General features: G+C 38.7%; 1 protein-coding gene across 5 annotated transcripts in view; it reads right to left on the bottom strand.

The window, feature by feature from the left end:
- FRMD1 (FERM domain containing 1) overlaps positions 1–19,414 on the bottom strand; it is a 96,654-nt gene extending 77,240 nt beyond the window's left edge. For 2 of the 5 annotated variants that reach the window (XM_056819056.1, XM_056819058.1), the window contains exon 1: positions 19,171–19,414. The gene's annotated coding sequence lies outside the window, so the exon portion shown is untranslated. Of the gene's footprint in view, positions 1–18,837; positions 19,071–19,170 lie in introns of those variants that run through there. The other 3 variants (XM_056819057.1, XM_056819059.1, XM_056819060.1) reach the window with 2 other exon arrangements.
- Between the last annotated feature and the right edge of the window lie 815 nt (positions 19,415–20,229).

Here is a 20,229-nt window from a genome sequence, read left to right on the forward strand (position 1 = left end):
GTCATGCTCACTTATTTCATAAGCCTTTCCAATTTCCTTTGAAACTGTCCATTTCTTCCTTTCTTATAGCAATTTCCCAAAAACAGGCGTTTCCAGTTTGGGGCTACTCCAGGAAGAACCACTATACATATTTTTGTACATGTGGGTCTTTTTTCTAGTAGTGACCATAATATTGGGAGAGCCATTGTGCCCTTCTCAGGACATATTTGAGTACTGTGTTCAATGAGGCATGCCATTTTAGCAAGAGCATGTGGCCAATAATCTTATGCTCTGAAGACGTCAGAGTAAGTCATCCAATGTCACAGTACCACTGAGGCATATCCATGTCTCCTAACTCTGAGTATTCTTTCACCTTATGACATTCTGCCTCTAGATCTCAGATGCATTCTGCTAAAGAGATAGACCTCATTTAGCCAGTCTGAACAAACTCCCACTAACAGAAGAAGTTGCTTACTCCTTTGAAGTAGTCTGCCATCTCTCTCAGGTATGTCTGGGAATGAATGGGAGTTTCTAGAGACTTTGAACTTGTTAGGCTTGGAGAAAGGAGTTCCATAAATAAACATATTATTATCTTGAATATTTGGAGCTTGTGTTTCCAAAGTACTTTAGTAGAGAAAAACAAGTCCTGTTCCTAGCCCTTAACAGAGGAATCCTTAATAGACAGGGATGAATTATTATCAATGTAAATATTACTTCATGCCCCCCTCTATCCCTGAAATGCTCCCAAAAGTCCCATTATCTATAGGTTCAAGGTTAAATTTCTTGGCTTGATTTTCAAGCTCTACCACAATCTGGTCTCACTCTAATCAGCTAACCTTATCACTATACTATTCCCTAACATGAAATTTCTGTTCTACCCAGGCAGAGAATGTCTTTTCAACAACCTATGATTCTGCTTCCTTTTTGAGCCTTTGACTATGTGATCTCCCCTTGCCTAGAGTACTTTACTAACAAATACATTTTCCCCAAAGCCTAACTATCTCTCTTCAATCCTATCTCCTTCATAAAGCCTTCTTCAACTACTCTCACTTATGTTATCCACAACTCCTATTATGCTTATTAAATAGCAGTGATTCCCAAGGGGTTTATGATGATGTCCAAAGGAGGTCAGCTAAAATCTCTTTAATAGTGTCTTAAGTAGTAAATAATTGCCCACTTAAGTTACAAATGTCTTTCCTGTGACAAGCATACCCATGTTTGAAACAATATATACTTGTTTCTGTAGTTACTTAAAATAATGATTGTGTGTACAATTTTTGGTGTTTATATAGACATTAGAAAAAACTCCAAATGCAATGCATTTTTGCAGTTTCTCAACCCATAATCAAATTGTTTCCAAACCATCATAGGGGTTTGGACTTTCCAGCACAAAACCCAATAGATGGTTAGATGCATGTCTATACCCTCATTTGTGCTTTGTATATTGCACCAGAGTAGCTCCCTTGTTCCCTTCTATTACCCTGTAATGGTATCACATCAGCAGTGCAATCATATAATCAAGATGCTACACGCAGATGTTAGGCTGTTTGAAAACCATGATCACTGGGTGTGCCTAGCCATCAACCATTTTGAAACCATCACAGATCTGCAGAAACAAACCATTTGTTTTGCAGAAAAAAAGACATTATACTTCCTTTCACTGCAGTATTATGGCTGTTTTCTAACTTATCCTCCCTCTGTTTATGTTATTTTCATATCTGTCAAATTTCCAAATGAACTAGTTGGCAATGCCAGTCAATCAATCAGTAGAGTTTCTATGAGTCAATACAGGGGCAGCTAGGTGGCTCAACGAATAGAGAGTCAGGCCTACAGATGAGAAGTCCTGGGTTCAAATTTGGCTTCAGACACTTTCTAGCTGTGTGGCCCTGGCCAAGTTACTCTAGAATCTTTGCCAAGAAAACCCCAAAGGTGCAAGAAGAGTTGTTGTGACTAAAATTGACAATAATAAAAATGCATATGCACAAGGCTATTTGCCAGATGGCAATAAAAGACTTAAATACAATATCTTCTTTCATATGTCTTATAACCTTGTAGAAACGTAGGACATAGAGAGAAGAAACTCTAAAGACCGGAATTGTCTGGCAAGAATACAGAATGATCCTCAGAATTCTCCAGCACCATCCATTCCCTCATTCCAAATGAAGCAATCAAAACAGAGATGCTTCTGTTCTCTGCATTGGACCAATAATTTCTTTATTGACATTGCCATTGCCAATACCAAAAGGAAATGTCATAGTAGTTTATGACAGGGATCCTTTAAAAAAGAATACATTTGTTTGCCTCTTAAAACATGACTTGGACTTCCTGGAAGAATCTCAGGTTTTTACCTCTTCAAAGCTATAATAATCTGTATCCTTGGAATTTTGAGTTTATTCCTTCAGAAGAAGCCTCTATTATGTTGAAAAATTTCATCGATATATTGATATATTCTATTTTTCATTTCTGATTTTATACTTCCTTTTCTCCCCTCCCTTGACCTGGGAGCCCTCCTTAATATTAAAGAATGAAAGAGGAAAAAACAAAGTCACCCACACCCATTTTCTGATCTCTTCTGAGAGGTCAACCTTTGTTATTATAATTATACATCCTTCAATTTCTTTTCTTTGTTCTTTCTATGTATATTGTTGTAATTATTATTTATACATATGCACATGTACATGTTTACAAATATTTTAAATTATTGATATGTGCAAACATGAACATTTTTTTCTTTGGTTTCACTTACTTTGCTTCACATCATTTCATAAGTTTTCCTTCACCTGCTTTTCTGAATTTTTCATGGTCTTCATTTATCAAAGCACATTAATATTTCCTCACTTCTATGTCCCATGATATATTTAGTCATCCCTCTACTGAATGGCATGTTTCCTTTTTTTTCCCCTACAACAAAAAAATACTGATGATTATTTTAGTGGAGCTTCTTCCCCACCTAAGAGTTCTAGATGTTATTGCTGAATCTCAAGTAGTCCTTTTCTCCAGGAGTCTTAAAATTGTTCAATTGTTTCATATTCATTCAATAAAGAATGACTTTAGCATATTTGACAGTAATTACCCAACTGACAGTTCTCCCAGGAACTGAATCATAGTAGCCACAATCTATTGATCTTCCATATTGCTTGGTCATGTTATTACTTCTTTCCTTGCTGATCTTTCCTAATAATGAAGAAAGGGGATTCTTCAGAAAGTCTCAGAGCCATGTTCAGCTGGGGGAATCTGGGGTCAGACCTCAAGAGCTAGCTCCTCCATTCATTTTTTGAGCAGACTAAGCCATTCCCTTAGTTCCTTCTCTCCCACAGACAAGACAAAACAGCCCTGTGACTTTGGCTGGGTGAATTAACTTTGTTACACCTCAGGCAACGTAAAGGCAACAAAAAAGTAGAGGTCTTTGAAAAAACTGGCAAAACTCAAAAGCCATCAGAAATCTAGACTACTTAATACTTGTTTCAGTAAAGAACATTTACATTTCAAAGGACTGTAACTACTTTAGTTAGCCAGACAAGTCTGTCTGTTTGTGTGTAAGTGTGTATGTGTATAAGGTTGTTGTTGTTTTTTTTTAATCCTTTTTTAAAAAAAAATCCTAACCTTGTCTCAGAATCAATAGTCAGTATGGATTCTAAGACAGAAGAGCAGCAGCTATCTAGGAAGAATCTGAGGCCATATTTGAACCCAGGACTTCCAATATCGAGGCCTGGCTCTATCCACTAAGCCACTCAGCTGCCCTCATCCACTAATCTTTAAAGTTAATATGATCTACAACCTATAAGTTGACCTGTAGTAAAATAGGATGGCAGGAACTCCTTAGTTTCATAGTCAACAAGTCTAGGGTGAGGAAAGTTTAATATCAGAGGATATTATCTGTAAAACTTCATATTGAATTTCTTTATTTTAAAATTTTGTTGAATACAAAAACATTTTAGTGAAATGAAAATTTACAACTTGAAATGTTTACTATAACCAAAGACAATTTTAATTCTAGAGGAAGAAGGCTATAGAATATGTTACAACATAAACTTGGAGACCAATTAGTAAAGTGAGATTAAAATCTAGTATAATAAGGGCCAAACAAACACCAACTCCATAGTCAGTGGACCTGGGTTCAAATTCCACCTCTGATATGTGACCTTAGGTAAGTAAGTCACTTACTTTCACTGAGTTTTTTCTTAATTGCAAAATGAAGAGGCTATACCATATGGTCTCTGAGATTCCTTTTAGCTCTGCTTAGAGGATTCTTTGCCAATCCAAGCCAGCACTTTTCTCTCCTCCACCCTGGTTATACCTCTTCTGGGTTCCTTTCTATTCTATCATCACAAATAAGTCCTTAGAAGAACAGTTAAGCTCTAGAGGAATTCAGCAAAGCTAAACGCTACAAGCCAATGAGTGAATATCCCACAGGAAAGCTTTTAAGTGATAAGGTGAGTGATAGGGCTTACTTTCTTCCGCCCCTCCCCCCCTTCATAGCATCCCTGATGAAGACTATAGCTACAACTTCATGGTTATAGCTGAAAAAGGTCATCCCAGATTTTAATAGCCAAGCTATCCACGTGCCATCAGTGCTTGTGAACTGCATTCAGTGCCCACAAGATCAGTTTTGGAGTCAATATCCAATCTTTCTAATTCCAAAGTCTTTCTTTACCTTCCAAAACCACCTTGACTTTGTTTAAATTATCATGGAATGGTGGATTTAGGATAAATGTTGAGTATCTTACTTAGGATAGGTTCAGTCTTAGTCATGATGCAATTTGAAGGATACTAAGAAAGATTCAAACAGCTGAACTAATTATGATAAATGAATATAGTGTAATACTACAATGAAAGGAAAAGTTTCAGAGAAATACTAGCACAGGCTTTAACACAGTAAGGTGAAACCAAGAGAACAATTCAAAATATAACTACAACACTGAAAAGACAACTTTGAAAGACTTAAGAAATTTGATGAGCACAATAACCAACTATGGATAATGCATTCTATTCATGCTTTATGAAGTCTGATACATATTTCTGGGCATTGCTACTATGGGAATATTTGTTTATTACAAGAGATTCCCCCTGCTCCTCACCCTATCTTTTCTTGAAGTAGAAGTTCAGGAGAGAAAATAAATGCTTATTAATTGAAAATATTTTTTTTAAGCTCACTTAGACAACATGACCTATCCTAAAAATTACATCATTCACTCTTTGGGGAAAGTCTGACTAGTTTCAAATTTACCTGATTAAACAAGGCATATTATAAATAAACCATAGGAGAGATGAATTTTGCAAGAAAGAAGAAAAAATCCAAAACAGTGAATGGGAGGGTTTCCTTTATAATTTTGCTGAGGGCTAATATGCTCCCATAACTTTCCCCCTGCCCCCAAAGATATTAAATTGTGCTAGATCTTGTCAGTATAGCTCAGTTTTTAAAATTCCAGTATGACCTAAGACCACAGATTTAAGTTGCTTCTTACATTGTGAAAACACTGTTCTTCCCTTTCCCTGGCTCACTCCCCTTTTAGAAATTTTAGAAAGCATTTAAAAAAATATCCTAATCTGAAAGAGAAGTCCTTATCAGTTTTTCTCTATCAATTGCAAAAAAATGTCCTGTTCTCCTCTCTCAGATCAGTCCTGGAGGGACTAGTACACAGGCTAGTGACCCTTGACTGATCTACCAAAGAGGAATAGTCATTTTTTTTTCCAAAGCCATGATGGGAGCAAGAAAGTGATTCTCAAAGTATGTCCATAATCCCAGAGATCCTTTCAAGAAGGCCTAGGAGAACTGCTGGATCAGAGGGAAATCTCTTTGATTACTTTAGGTCCCAGCATGTGGTAGGGTTGGGGTAAGAAAGAACTCTTGAATGGTCCAGTTATCACAGAGCAGGGATTCTTGCCTTGAGATTCCTGGCTGAGTTTAGTTCTCCACTTTGTTTTTTAATATCTTGATAACTGTGTTTCAATAGAACCAGCTTCCTTTGTAATTCTATGTATTTTAGTATTACATTTTAAAACATTATTCTGAGAAGGGGGTGATAGGTTTCACCAGACTGAAAAGGATCCATGACTCAGAAAAAATAAATTAGAACTCTTGTCAGAAAGGGTTTTAGGAAAAAGATTCTCTAAGATTAAGTGACTGTTGTGGATTGATGAAGTAAAATGTTAGCTTTTACCTTACCTTGAGTTGTGTAACTGTGTTGTCATATTGTGAAATTCCACATTCAAGAATCCTCTAACTGCTATTTTGAAAATGCCTCATGTTGGAAGGAAAGACTTGAGAGCATTAAGGAACTATTTCTCTCTCAAGCTGAACAATGCTTGAATTTAGAGGAAAGGCAAATTAAAATTTTTATCTTCTAGGTTTCATCTACAATGCCAAGTATAGTATTTTCCCCTCCAATATGTGATTGAGAAATAAGCTCTCTCTGAAGAAAAGGTCATCAAAAAGCCCACAACTCTTCCAATACTTCTGTCTCTCCAGGTCATTGCATTATTATATTTAGTCAAGTTTAACCCAACTCTTACCAAACTTTTCTGAATCAAGTTCCATAAATGTTTTTTTTTTCTTCTTCAAATATGGTTCCTGAAAGTAGGGAATACTACCAAGGACAATGGGGGCTTGCAATGATACTGTTGCCACCAGGAGAATTTGGAGTGGTTTAGTTCCTTCTGAAAAAGTACACAGGAACTCTTTTCAAGTCACTGGGCACAGCTATAAACTCCACTAGAAAGGTTTTGCCTATCTTTTAAAACATAGGACCTTAGACCTGTGATGAGACCTGGGAAGTAATCTAGCCTGATCCCTTCATTTTACAGATAAGGAATTTGAGGTCCAGAGAAATTAAAGATCACACAGCAATCTAGTGCCTAAACCAACAGCACTAAATATGAGAAGACTGCAAAGCCTTTCAGTCCTCAAGAGGAACACAGCTGGTATGTGCCCATGCAAAAGGGAATAAGCCAGTACTATTATAGAAATCTTTAGGACCTGGTTTCAGAAATATGGTGCACTGCCACAGTATTTTTCACTTAATGATTGTTGGATTGAATGGTACCCCTCATAACACCTAGCAGAACAGCTCTACCATAATGCCCTACTTCCATTCATTCAAAAATAGCAAATACCAGAGCAATGGGGGTTTCCATTGCTTTAAGTGGGATTCTCGCTTAACTTGGGTCTTAATCACTTTACCCCAAGTCTATAGTAAAAAATAGTTTCCTCACTAGTCTCTCTGGTCTAAAATCTCTCACCTTTCCACCCCAGCCATCTCACATCTGCCATCTTGAAAATCCTCTACATGTCAAGTCACCTGATCAAAAACCTCTTGGATTCCTCTTACTCCAAGGATACAATAACAAACTCCCCTTTGACTTTGAAAGCCTTTCACAATCTAGCTCCAGCCACCTTTTGGGGCTTCTAAAACATTATCTCATCAACAAGACTTCATTTAGTGCTTACTATGTGCCAGACACTGTGCTTTGTGTTGGAAGACAGAAAGTAAAGGCAATGACAGTCCTTATCCTTGAGAAGCTGACATTCTATTGAGGGAAACATATATAAATCAAGTGTATGTATGCATCTGTGTGTAAGTATGTACATGTACATAAATAAATAAATAAATAAATATATATATATATATATATATATATATATAACAGTTAAAGGGGAGCTTAGTTCCTTCTGAGAGAGTATAGATTGTTGTTCAGTCATTCAACTCTGTTACCCAATTTGGGGGTTTTCTTGACAAAGATACTAGAATTGTTTGCCATCTCCTTCTCCAGCTCATTTTACAGATGAATAAACTGAGGCAAATGGGGTTTTCCTTTCCAATATTTAGTTTGTTTAGTTTGATTTTCCAAGATTTATACAGCTAGTAAGAGTGAGGCCACATTTGAATTCAGGGAGAAGAGTCTTTTTGACTCCAGGCTTCACTGTGCCATCATAACAATATATACCCAAGATACATATAAAGTTGACAACTTAGGGATGGCACTTTTCTTCATATTCTGCTTGCTGTCTGCTCTCAATTCCATCTCCCACTTCCACATCTTTGTCCAAGCTCCCCATGCCAGGTAATTCCCTCCTTATCTCGGCCTCATAGAATCCTTAGCCTTCTTGTTTTGAGAAGGGATTATTCAGAATTTTTTGACCTTTGTAATCTTTAACCCCTGCCACCTAGAAGCTTAACAAATGAGTTTCACTTGATCTCTAAAAGAATCCCGGGAGGTAGATACAAGTATCAGGCCTATTTTACAGTTTAGTAACAGGCTCAGCCAGGTTGGATGATTTGTCCACAGTCACAAGGCTACTAAGTGTCAAGGGGTAGACTGAAATCCCATACTTTTCTCATTTCTAAGGCTAGTACTCTTTCTAATATATCCACACGAACTCTCTGTGAACAACTAAAAAAAATGCAGCTACCAGCCTGCAACAATGACACAAAGAATAAGAACAATAACAATAACAAAAAAAGAATAATGAAATAACTAAGAAAAATGTAAGAACTCATCAATTCAGTAACCAGCCACAATTCCAAAGGAAAGTCTACCCACCTCTGACAGACAGGTGAGGTGCAGATGAGGCATAAATCTTAGGCGTGTTAGGATTCATTTTGCTTAATAATGTAGATTTGCTTCAAGGTTGCTGTTTTGCTATTTTTTTTTTCTTTTCAGTTTGGGGGTGGAGTATGGGGAGAGAGGGACCAGATATAGGATTATCAAAATGGAAAGAGAGAGGTAAGAGAGGGAAAGGGAAAAAGAAAGGGGGGGGGAAGGGAGGTGGAAAGAGGTGAGAGGGAGAGGAAACAAGAGATAGTCACTGAAACATTTTTCAAAATGCACAGAAATGAGTAGAAGGAAGGTGAATGGGAAACAAACTAGTCAGGTCAATTTATTATATAAAAAGAAAAGCAAGCTATGGAATAAAGATTTGAAATTTCATGTATGAAATTTTTTTTATCTTTTTATCCCCTTTCACTTTGTTTGTGGAACTGCCATTCTTATTTGTTTTACATAAATTTTGGAATAAAAAGAGTTAAACCAATAATACAAAGATGAATGTGATTTAATTGTCTTTTCCATGATGGTTTAGTTTTCCTAGCTTTTAGCTGCCAATTCCTAATGAAAATCTTCTTCTGGTACAAAGCTTTGAAATGAGAAGTGAGGTTCATAGTAGGTTAGTGAAGGAATCCCTTACTTATATAGTATGAACCCCATTTACTAGCCAATCTTTTAAATATTTGTAAAGCCCTGGAGACAAAAGCAATGATAAAAGAAGCCTTCATTCTCAAGGAGCTCACAGTGGGAAGTGGGGGGGGGGAGGAGAAAACAAGCAAACAGCAATGTTTAATTGAGATATATCCAATGTAATTGAAGCTAGTCTCAGCTGGCAGATATAATAAGCATTAAGGGAAAATCAGTAAAAGCTTCTTATATAAGGTAGACTTTTAGCTGAGGCTTGAAGAAAGTGAGGGAAGTCAATAGTTGGAAATGAGAAGGGAGAGAATTGTAGGCATATGGTGTAGTGGGAATGTAGAGTCCTAGGAGATGGAATGTATGGTTCAATGGGGGAAAAGGCCATGTTATTGGATCACAGAGTGATGGAGAATTGTATTGTAAGGTGTAAGAAGCCTGGAAAAGTACAAAGGGGATGGGCTTTAAAAGACAAATAATTTTACATTTGATCCTAAAAATAAGGAGTATCTGGATGTAATTGACTAGGGAGGTGACATGGTCAGATATGTTCTTTAGGAAGATCAATTTGACATCTAAGGGGAGATGAACTGGAGTGGGAAACATTGGAGGAGGTGAAAGCAACAACAATCATCTAGAGTTGAGGTGATGAGGGCTTGGGCTAGGTGAGGGCAGCAATGGAGGAGAGGAGAGAGTGTCTATGAAAGATGTTATGAAGGTAGAAACTACAGGACTTAAGATGGGATATATATATGACATATATATAAATATATATTCATACATACATATATGGGTGGTAAGGGAGAGTGGGGTGTTAAGGATGATACCTAGGTTGTAAGCCCAGATGATTGGGAAGATGTAGTGTCCTTAACAATAGGCGAGGAGAGGAAAGGAAAGGGGCAGTTAGGAAGTACAGGGGATAAAGTACCAGGCCTGGAGTTGGGAAAAACTCTGGTCTCAGATACTTATTAGCTGTGTGACCCTGGGCAAGTCACAACTCCAATGGCCTAGCCCTTGCAGTTCCTCTGCCTTAGAATCTATATTTAGTAGATATTCAACCTAGCACAGTATGAGGAGTCTTTAAAAAAAATAAATGCATCATTTATCATTATAAAAACATGCTAATTAAATATTTATTTGATACAAGGGAGGGCTTTTATTTGGGGGTGTAATGGGTTTAGTGATAGCAATCAAAAATGTCAATGACGTATGAAAAGGATACATAAGAGAGCAAAAAGAAATTCAGAAAAGGGCACAAACAACAATATTGGTGAAAAAGTACATCAATATTCATGCTTTCACATATAATACTCTTTCTTTTGTCCTCTGACTACAGAGATGATTATTTTGTTGATATCAGGTAACTTAATAAAAATAAAGAAAATTTAAATTAGAAAATGCTAGTTGATTTTATATTGAATACTTTAGAACCACTTGGCTATCATGACACATTGACATTAACTATTTCTTATATAAATCCCAGGGAGAAATGGACATAATATCATATTTTAAATAAGTGGAAGATTTGGGGAAAGTGCTCAAATAACTTATGCAATCAGAAAATCTTAGAGCAAGAAGCGATTTCTAAACAAAAGCATGTACAAGAGCCCTGACAAGTGGTCATTTAGCCTTTATTGGAGACTTCCACTGTTCGACAACTCCCTACCTCTCAAGATAAAAACATTCCGGCTAATTCTTAGGAAGGTTTTATTTTTGTTTTTCCCATACACTGAACCTATACATACTTCTCTATTGTTTCTACCCTTTGGTAAAACGTGACAGTCTTTAAAATACTTGAAAAAGCTGTCAACCCACCCCACCCCCCAAGCCTAGTCTTTCCTGCTCCTGGCTAAATGACATAGTTCCAGTTGCTTTAATGAATCTTTGCATGGGCCTGTCCTCCTTCATCCAGCATGTTTGGTGGATAAAGAAAGGATTAGTCCTTAGAGCATTCTCTTAAAATAGGCTCTATGGGACCAATAACTAAAAGCTTCTTAAGTTATAAGTAGGAAAAACAAAAACTCTAGGTAGTAAAATTCTAATCCTGAAGAGAAAAGTTACCAAAAATAGCTTCCTAACTGAGAACTTTTTTATGGGACTTGTAGACACCCTGGTCCTATTAGTGGCACTTATGCTAGTGAAAATATATTTCTCATATATTAAGTGACTACTATTTCCAGGCACTGTGCTAGGACCAAGGATAAAAAGATTTTTTAAAAAATGAGTGTCCATAACTTCTTGGGAGCCACCAATATGGAGGCTTACCTCTATTGGGAAGGGGAGATCTTGGTGGGATGGGTGATTGGAGCCCTGGTGGAAGTACCAAGAGTCTTAAGTGGAGAAACAAAACCTACTGATAAGTATAGGAAAAGAATAATCAATATGGATTTTATGACAGCAAACATAATCATAGTGAAATCTCAGATAACCAGGTCTTGAACCAAGAGTAGCAAAGGAATTTGGAGGAGGAAAAAAAGAGGAAATCCCTAGACAAAAATGTGCCATACCCTTGCTGTTCTCAAATCATAGGATTTATGTTTATAGGATTATAAATCCTAGAAGGGATTTTAGCAATCATTTAATCCAGCCCTCTCATTTTACTGGTGAAGAAACTGAGGCTCAGAGAATTTAAGCCAATTGCCCAAGGTGAAAAGGTAGTAAGTGAAAAAAGAATCAGGACTTGAACCTAAATCCAAATCCAGGTGTTTTTCCCACTATATTATTATTGAGAAAACCAAAGAAATTATTGTTACATATAGCATTCCTAAGTTTCCCAGGGGATTTTAACATGACTCTTGATCATTTTAATAGCAACCAAAAAGGTGACTCAGTGTGCCTCATAAAGTTGGTCAGCTGACTGGGTTTTTTTTTTTTTGTTACAGAATCTTTAATGGGCCGCATGTGCTACAGAAATGGCACTGGATGGCAGAGTCCTGAAGACCTGAGTTCTGCTATATAATTACAATGATCAAGAAGCTTGATCCTGGCTTATCACATTGTTTTAGAGCTTGAATAGACCTTAACACACTTTCTTTCTACTCCTAAATGGAGAAGAGGTATGGAAAGCACCTCTCCTCCCATTTTGTAGAGGTGGGGAGATTTGGGCTATGGAATACTGTCCATAGTCACGCCACTGGATTAATGTGCAGGTTCCACAGAACTGCTTTTATTCCTCTTTAAAAAAAAAAAAAGTTGTTATAATACAAAGGGATGGCTTGTTGAATTGAGTGGGAAGATATATTCAGAATAATCAAGATGATAGAAAATAAAATATTAATACTTTGTGGAAAAAAGACTAGACCTACCATTTATATTCAAGAAATATTAACTATGTGACCCAGAGAAAATGATTTATACTCAAATAAAGACTTCAAAGAAGACTTTAAATTTGTTACCCTTTAAGAAATACTTAGTGTCTATTGTGAGGGTAGCTAAGTAGCATAGAGATACAGTGCCAGACAGTCTGGAGGTCTTGGGTTCAAAATGACCTTAGACACTTCCTAGCTATGTGACCCTGGGTAAGTCACTTAACCCCAATTGCCTAGCCCTAGCAATATTCTGCCTCAGATTCAAAATTGATTGTAAAATAGAAGATAGGGGTTAAAAATATCTATTGTGTACTAGATTTTAAAAAATATTAAAAACTAAAGATGGTACACTAAAGATTAAGTAAGACCTGTGGCCTCTTCCCCTGTGGAAAAATAAAAAATCTATAAGGGCTTTAGACGTACGTAGATATCAAGAAATAATACTCCCCCCAAGGGCTTTTTGAGGAATGAGAATGATCATTAAACAGAATGATCAAAGGAGTTGCAAAATTTTAGTTTCAATTTGAGAAACAGAGGATAGGAAGGATTTCAGTGGACAGAGGTGGGTAAGAAGATGTTCCAGGCATAAGAAATTGCATGAGTAAATTATGTAAACAGGACAAGTTGTCCCATTTGAGTGGTGCATAGTATAAAAGTCCCTGAAAAGTCTGGAAATTCCAAAATAAATGGAGTTTGAAATTACTGATTTAAAATGGAATTGGTGTAGAAGAAATTAAGCTAGCAGGGGCATGAAGGTTTGGAGAGGAGAGGAAGAATGTAAAAGGGTCATCATGAACTTTTGTTTTATTTTATTTTGTATGAAGGTCATAGCAGTAGGAAAAGAGAGCTGAACCACCAGGGTAGGGGGCAAAAGGTCTAGGTGGGAGGGAGAGGGTCATGTCAGGACCAAAGAAGATGGTGGATTACAAAGTGTTCTGCCACCCTGAAGCACTACAATGAAGAGGTGCCAGTAATAATATGCCATCAGGAAGTACAGTATGACTCAAAGGGACTATGAAGCAACTTTAGGAATCCAAGACTGATCTCTAATTGCTGCTGTCACTGACTCATCAGGTCACCTTATCCAAGGATTTGGGTTCAACCCAGGTTTGACCCAGCCTCAGGGTGATCCAGTGAATTAGGGAGAGCTCGAGTCAGTTTCAACCTGGTCTGTGTCACCAGCACTAAGCAGGACTTGGTGGGAGTCATTTATTTCGATTGTGAATTTTTCTTTTTGAAGGAGCAGGTAGAGAAAGATTAAGCACCTCTCACCATGGCCTTAACCTTTATGGTACCATCAGACTTCTCATGCTATGTGTGAATGTTTCTACCAATAGTTTGCATTTATATAGTCAATGACCTCCAAGTACTGTATCTGACTCTGATGAGCTGAGTGTCCATAGAGAAATCATAAATCTCTCTGAGCCTCAGTTTTCTCATCTACAAAATGGGTTTTAATTATAAATGCAAGGGAAAACTAGGTGGTTCAGTGGATTGAGAGTTAGGCATAGGAATGGGGGGAGGGGCTGGGTTAAAATCTGTCATCAGACATTTTCTAACTGTGTGACCCAGGGAATGTCACTTAGCCCCTATTGCTTAGCCCTTATTGCTCTTCTACCTTGAGACCAATATATAGTATTTATTCTAAGAGGGAAGGTATAGGCCTAAAAAAAATCACAACTTCCCTACTTACTTTACATGTTTGTTGTGAAGGAAGAGATCTGTGCTGGGAGATACAAAGAGAAAAGGGAAATAGTCCCTTTCCTCAGAGAGTTTACATTCTTATAAGGGAAATATATACATGACCATATGCAGAATATACACAAAATGCACCAGCTGGGTCATACAGGATTTGGAATTCGAATTCGAATCCTACAGCGGATATATTTATTAGCTGGCCCTGAGAAAGTCACTCAATTTCTCTGCCTTAGTTGCCTGAGTATTAAAATGGGGATATGAATAGCACCTGGAGCTAATGAATTAAAATAAGTAAGCTGACTTGTGAATTTAAACTTGCTATATCAATGCTAGTTATAATTATTACTACTATTAATAAAATAAATACAAGGTAGCAGTTTGGGAGACAAGAAAAACTTGATGAAGGCTGTAACATCTAAACTGAGTCTTGAAGGAAAAGCAAAGATCCTAAGCTAGAAGGAAGTCTATTCCAGGCATAGAGGCCAGTCTAAGCTTGAAGGAAAGCAAGCACAAATGCCAATGTGGCTGAAATGCTGAGTTTGGGAATTATAAAGAGACTAGTATGGTAGGAAGGTAGAAAGGTCATGAAGACCTTTAAATGTCAAACAGAATATATATTTGAGCCTTGAGGCAATAGGAAGCCACAGTAGTGTGTTGGGGTAGGTATGTGTTTGTGGCATGATCAGACCCATACTTTAAGAAAATCACTTTGACAGCAGGGTGAAGGACTGGTTGTAGATGGGAGAAATTTGAGGCACAGAGACCAAGAAGGAGGTTACTGAATTCAGTCCAGGAAAGAGGTAAGGAGAGCCTGAACTAGGGTGGTGTCTCTCTAAGTGGAGGGGAGGGGACATGTGCCAGAGTTTTTGTAGAGATAAGAAAGACCAGAGTAGGCAATTGACTAGATATGTAGGGTGAGTGAGAGTAAGAAGTCAGTCTTAATTTCTGAGTAAAAATAAAGTCTTACAAAAGATCTGGGGAGCTGAGAATCTCAGAGGTTCCCTGTGTCCCCAAACTAGCTGTGTCTCAAGACTGACTGGACAAGTTTCAACATCACCATTAGGCTGCCTCTGAGCCTCAGAAATTCAGTGAGTCACACAGCCTTTCCATTCACTTTGCTCCTTCAACATTCTTAGGGTTAAGTCATGACAGGTACTTGGGGGTTTTCTTTTCCTTTTTTTTCTTCTTCCCTTATTTGGCTCTAAGATTCCTTGTATCCACTGGCAGGGATAGAAAAGGGGGGTGGGGTTCCTTAGAGCTTGAAGGCACCCACTAAATCATTTAAGACAAAAATCATTTTATAGGGGATAGCCAGGTTGCTCAGTAGATTGAGAGTCAGGCCTAGAGACAGGCGGTCCTGGGTTTGAATTTGACCTCAGACACTTCCTAGCTGTGTGACCCTGAGCAAGTCACTTAACCCTCATTGCCTAGCCCTTATTGCTTTTCTGCCTTGGAACTGAGAGTATTAATTTTAAGATGGAAGGTAAGTGTTTTTAAAAAATCATTTTACAGATGGGTAAACTAAGGTCCAGAAAAACCCTATTTTTCCCAAAATTCCCTATCTTCATTATTAGGGTCACCAACATGTTCCCAGTTACCCAGATTCAAAACTTTAATGTCATGTTCTACTCCTTATTCTCACCTATCAGATACCATCAATTGGTGGCCATGTCTTATTTCTACCTTCAACATCATCTGTAATAGATGCCCCCTTCTCTCCCCTCACATAGACTCCACCTTTGGTCAGGTCCTCATCACCTTTCACCTGGACTATTACAATAGTTTTATTCTCTATATTTTAATATCTCTCCTGACTATGAATACTGTAGAATTTAAAGCTCTTCACAACCTGATTCCTACCTACCCCATCTTTTTACATTTGATTCCCCTTCACAAACCCTAAGATCCAACCATATTGTTTTACTTGCAATAAAATTTCCTTACAAGATGCTCCAATTGTATCTTTTTTTTTCCTGGCTGCCCCCCACTTCTAGAATGCTTCCCCTTGTTACCTCCACCGCTTTGAACTCTTCTAAGGAGGCTTTTCCTGGTCTTCTACTAGGCTTCCCCTCTAAAGTTACCTTTCATACACTTGGAATATATCATATCAATACCCATTAATATATAGGCTCTCTCCTCCATTAGAACATAAGTTCTTTGAGGGCAAGAATTATTTTTGCCTTTTTTCTTTTTTTTTTGTAACCCCAGCATTTAGCATGTAGTAAACAATAAATTCTTGAAGACTAGTTGTGGCAGTACAAGGAGTTGGCTAGGAGAGCCAACATTGGAACTAAGGTCCTCTAATTTCAAATCTAATGCTCTGTCTACCATAGCATCCTGTCATTAACAGAAGATCCATAAAAATCCTTTAAAAAAGAAAAAGAAGAAAAAACCTTACCTTCGATCTTAGAATCAATACTATGTATTTTTTCTAAGGCAAAAGAGAGGTAAGGGCTAGGCAATGATGGTTAAATGACTTGCCCAGGATCACACAGTTAAGAAGTATCTGAGGCTGCATTTGAACTCAGGACCTCCTGTCTCTAGCCTGGCTTGCAATCCTCTGAGTCACTTAGCTATCACAGATTTGCAGAGATCCTAACATAAACCATAGTGGACTCTCTGATTTTAAGAGAAAAGAGCCCTGATAGTGCCCTTGGGTGCATCCTTTAACTTCTGAGACATATGTGGTATGGATGAAAAACTACAGAGTTGGCCAAATGTATAGGTTAAGACCCAGCTCTGGCCACTCTATTAAGTCACTTAGACATCAGTTTCCTTATTTAGGAAATGCTGAAGATTTACTGAAAATATTTGTAAGGAGACATAAAATAGTTCTTATCTTTCAGTTTCTCCCCCATAAAAATGGTCTCTGCCTTTAGAAAATACTTGAGAAGCATTCCCAAGATAAGTGGGATACATACAAAACATTCCAGGGAAGGAAACAATCCAAATGTATTCAAACAGGTAGCTTTCCTTATCTGTGTACACACCAGGAGCAGATCTGCCTCCCAAACACAGCCTTAAGATCACCTACATACATACACAGACCTCTGACTTTAATTACTCTATTTAAATGGAAAAGATAGGTGATATGGAAATCTGGGTGGGTGCATCAATAGTATTCTATCTCTGTTTCTTTATTTAAAAAAGGGGGGGGGGCAGAATCCTTGATTTCCCTGACCATCTCAACCCCCTTTCAAGCCACAATCTTTTGGTGAAGATTTAGCTTAGGTCAATTCCCCTTTTGTTTCCAGGCACCTGTGTTAATTCTTCATTCTAGGACCCAAGGCAGAAGAGGTTAAATAATCACAAGAGGTCAAAAGATAGGGTTGGGAGCTTTAAGGTCAAACAACAGCCCTGATGACTTTAAAGGCTCTTCAGACCTTTAGGTAGATCACCCAAGTTATCAGTTACTTCACTTAATCTTTAGATTTTCCAAGTTAGTAATTTTTAAGCTTACTCACCCAAAATTCCCCCAATTACTTTTTATATTTCACTCTCTGCTCCAAAGTCCCTCCTTCTAGTTGAATATTTAACAAAGAAGAGAATTCTTAAAAACTATAAAGAGACCTTAGTTGGAGAATTACTTGAAGCAGTTTCTTCTCACTCCCATTTTCGGAAAAATCTCTAACATGTATACAAATAGTTTATGCCTTTATATATAAGTCTGAGTAATGCACCAAGATGGTAAACAAAGTTAACTTTACTTGGTTAAAGAAGACATGATTCCAGACCTTCGTTGGGACATATTTTAGATTCAATAAGAATTGCCTTGAGGGGATAAGGAAGAGTCAGATACAGACTACAGAGAAATAGGCTCCTCCAAGATTCTGCCCCCTACACTTCTTCAATAGACAAGGATCAAACCCTAAATTTTGAGTGAATAAGAGCAAACTCTAACCAATGCATATAAGTTTCTTCTTTTGAACATTGACCTTTAAACAAAATCGTCCTTAAAACTTTCTGAGGATTAACACTCTCCAGGCCCTGATTTTCTAGACACACCTGAGAATCGGTGAAAGTGTGATATCATCTGCAAAAAAATAAAATAAATAAAAATACTGAAAACAGAAGTATTCTATCCCCTGCAAGTCTGATTTTAAGCCCAATCTGAGTCATCGCCTACCTAGCTGCCAGCTGATCAAGCGCTGGTAGCAAGTTCTTCCTAGCGTAAAACCCTCAGAAGTTTGGAATAATGTGGGGGCTCTCAGCAAGCCCCTAATGGCATCACTCAAGGAGAAGAAACATACTGCCCCCAAGACAACAGCAACTTCATCCCTCTGTTATGAAGAACACCCCCGTAATCAATATCTTGGCTAATAATAAAATACCGGCGAGAGAAGGCACACAAGGGCTATTGCATGAGGGCTAACTTTTCCAATGATGGTGGCGGCCTTAGGGGCAACGCCTTTAACTTGCCCTCTCTCCCCCGCCAGGTCGAGACTGTGGGCAAACAGGCAACGAGCTCAAAAAAGTGGGAAAAAGCAAGCCCCACCAAATAACGACCAAAATAGAGTTGACATCCCGGAACAGCTGGAGCTCCTTTTACAACGAACTCAAAGGCCAGACACACAGAGAGAGCCACTGGCTTCAATAACACAAACGTCTTGGGAGTTGTGGCATAGCCGGCTTGTATCTCCCGGCCATGGGTAGCTAGCCTCCTAATACTTACATTAGGCTGATCTCAGGGAATGCGGCGGTGGAACTCAGGCTTGACTCTCCCAGATCCAGCAAGAGAGCTGGAGACCCAGGAAGGGTTGGCTCCCAAGCAGGCTGACGTTAGCGAGCCCTCGGAGGTTCGCAACCCTCTCCTAGCCTGGGCGCACCTGGGTTTCTCCAGCTCAGCTCAGTGCGGTGCGGCACGGCTCAGCAGAGCAGCTAGTCAATCAGCTAAGCTAACAAGTTACTAAACCCTCCCCGGAGCGAGGGGGAGGGAGAAAGAGAGAGGGGCGGGGGCTGGGTAGCGGCTCTACAGAAATAAGTTCAAAAGAAGAAACCTACTCACCTCAAGCCAAGAATCTCCCAGGTTCCTTCCCTAAGAGTTCCCGCAGGTGGGGGGTCTGCAAAGAAAATGGTCCTGAGGCGCTGGCTGGTTGACAGTCCTTCCGGAAGGGTGAAGTCCGAAGCACCTTCCCCTTACCTCCTCCGGGCTGATTGGACTCTCCCACCCCGGGCAGATTATTGTAAACACTCCGCGAATAGGGCTTTGTTGCCTTCTCAATGGAACCACGTGGAGAGGCGGGTCCGGCTCATAGTAATTCCTGGGAGAGTGACTCAATTCAGGCGCTAGCGATTGGCCCCAGCGGGTGGAGCGTGAGGGTCTCGCTCCTACTTCTGATTGGAAGTTGGCTGAACCCGTAGTGTGGAGCCCCGGAGGGGGTGTGCTCGGATAGAAGGGGTTTAAAACCTCGGTGGTGTGTCCTGATTCCCTCTGGCTATTGTTCGGTTCCCTTTACTGGGCTTCTCTGTAGAATAGGCACAGGAAGCGAAGACTGAAACCCCCTAACTCTGGGAAAAGCGCATCCCTTGATGAAGCTGCTCCACCTTGTTGAACAAGATACGTAAAGCGCTTTACAAGCCTTAGACTATAGAAATGAGAGCTATTATCACTTCGTATGTCTTACTTGTGTACAGGCAGAGCTCAGCAGTTATAATTTACTTCCCTCACTCCTTATAAACTACAATACTTCCCCCTAACTTCGCATTTCATTTGCATTTCGCGTATGTGAATCTTTTGGTGTAAACATGTGTGTGTGTGTGTGTGTGTGACACACACACACGAATATGTATACGCACACAAATACCAGTCCTGGAAACACTGCAAGACAAGAGAGACACTACATACACATGCAAAAGGAAGCTCTTGTTCATTTGAGCTTCTCAAGTCAACAAGCATGTATTAAGCGCTTAATAAGTGCCAGGCACTGGGCTAAATTCAGGGGATTCGAAGAAAGTAAAAAGCAGTGCTTAACCCTTAAAGAACTGATAACATGAAGGGGGAGAGAAGTACAAACAAGATAAAGAAGTTGGAAGAAACCTCAGAGAGAATTTTAAGTATATTGTT

The sequence above is a fragment of the Monodelphis domestica genome, chromosome 2 (assembly GCF_027887165.1).
Source record: "Monodelphis domestica isolate mMonDom1 chromosome 2, mMonDom1.pri, whole genome shotgun sequence".
NCBI classification, from domain to species: Eukaryota; Metazoa; Chordata; class Mammalia; order Didelphimorphia; family Didelphidae; genus Monodelphis; species Monodelphis domestica.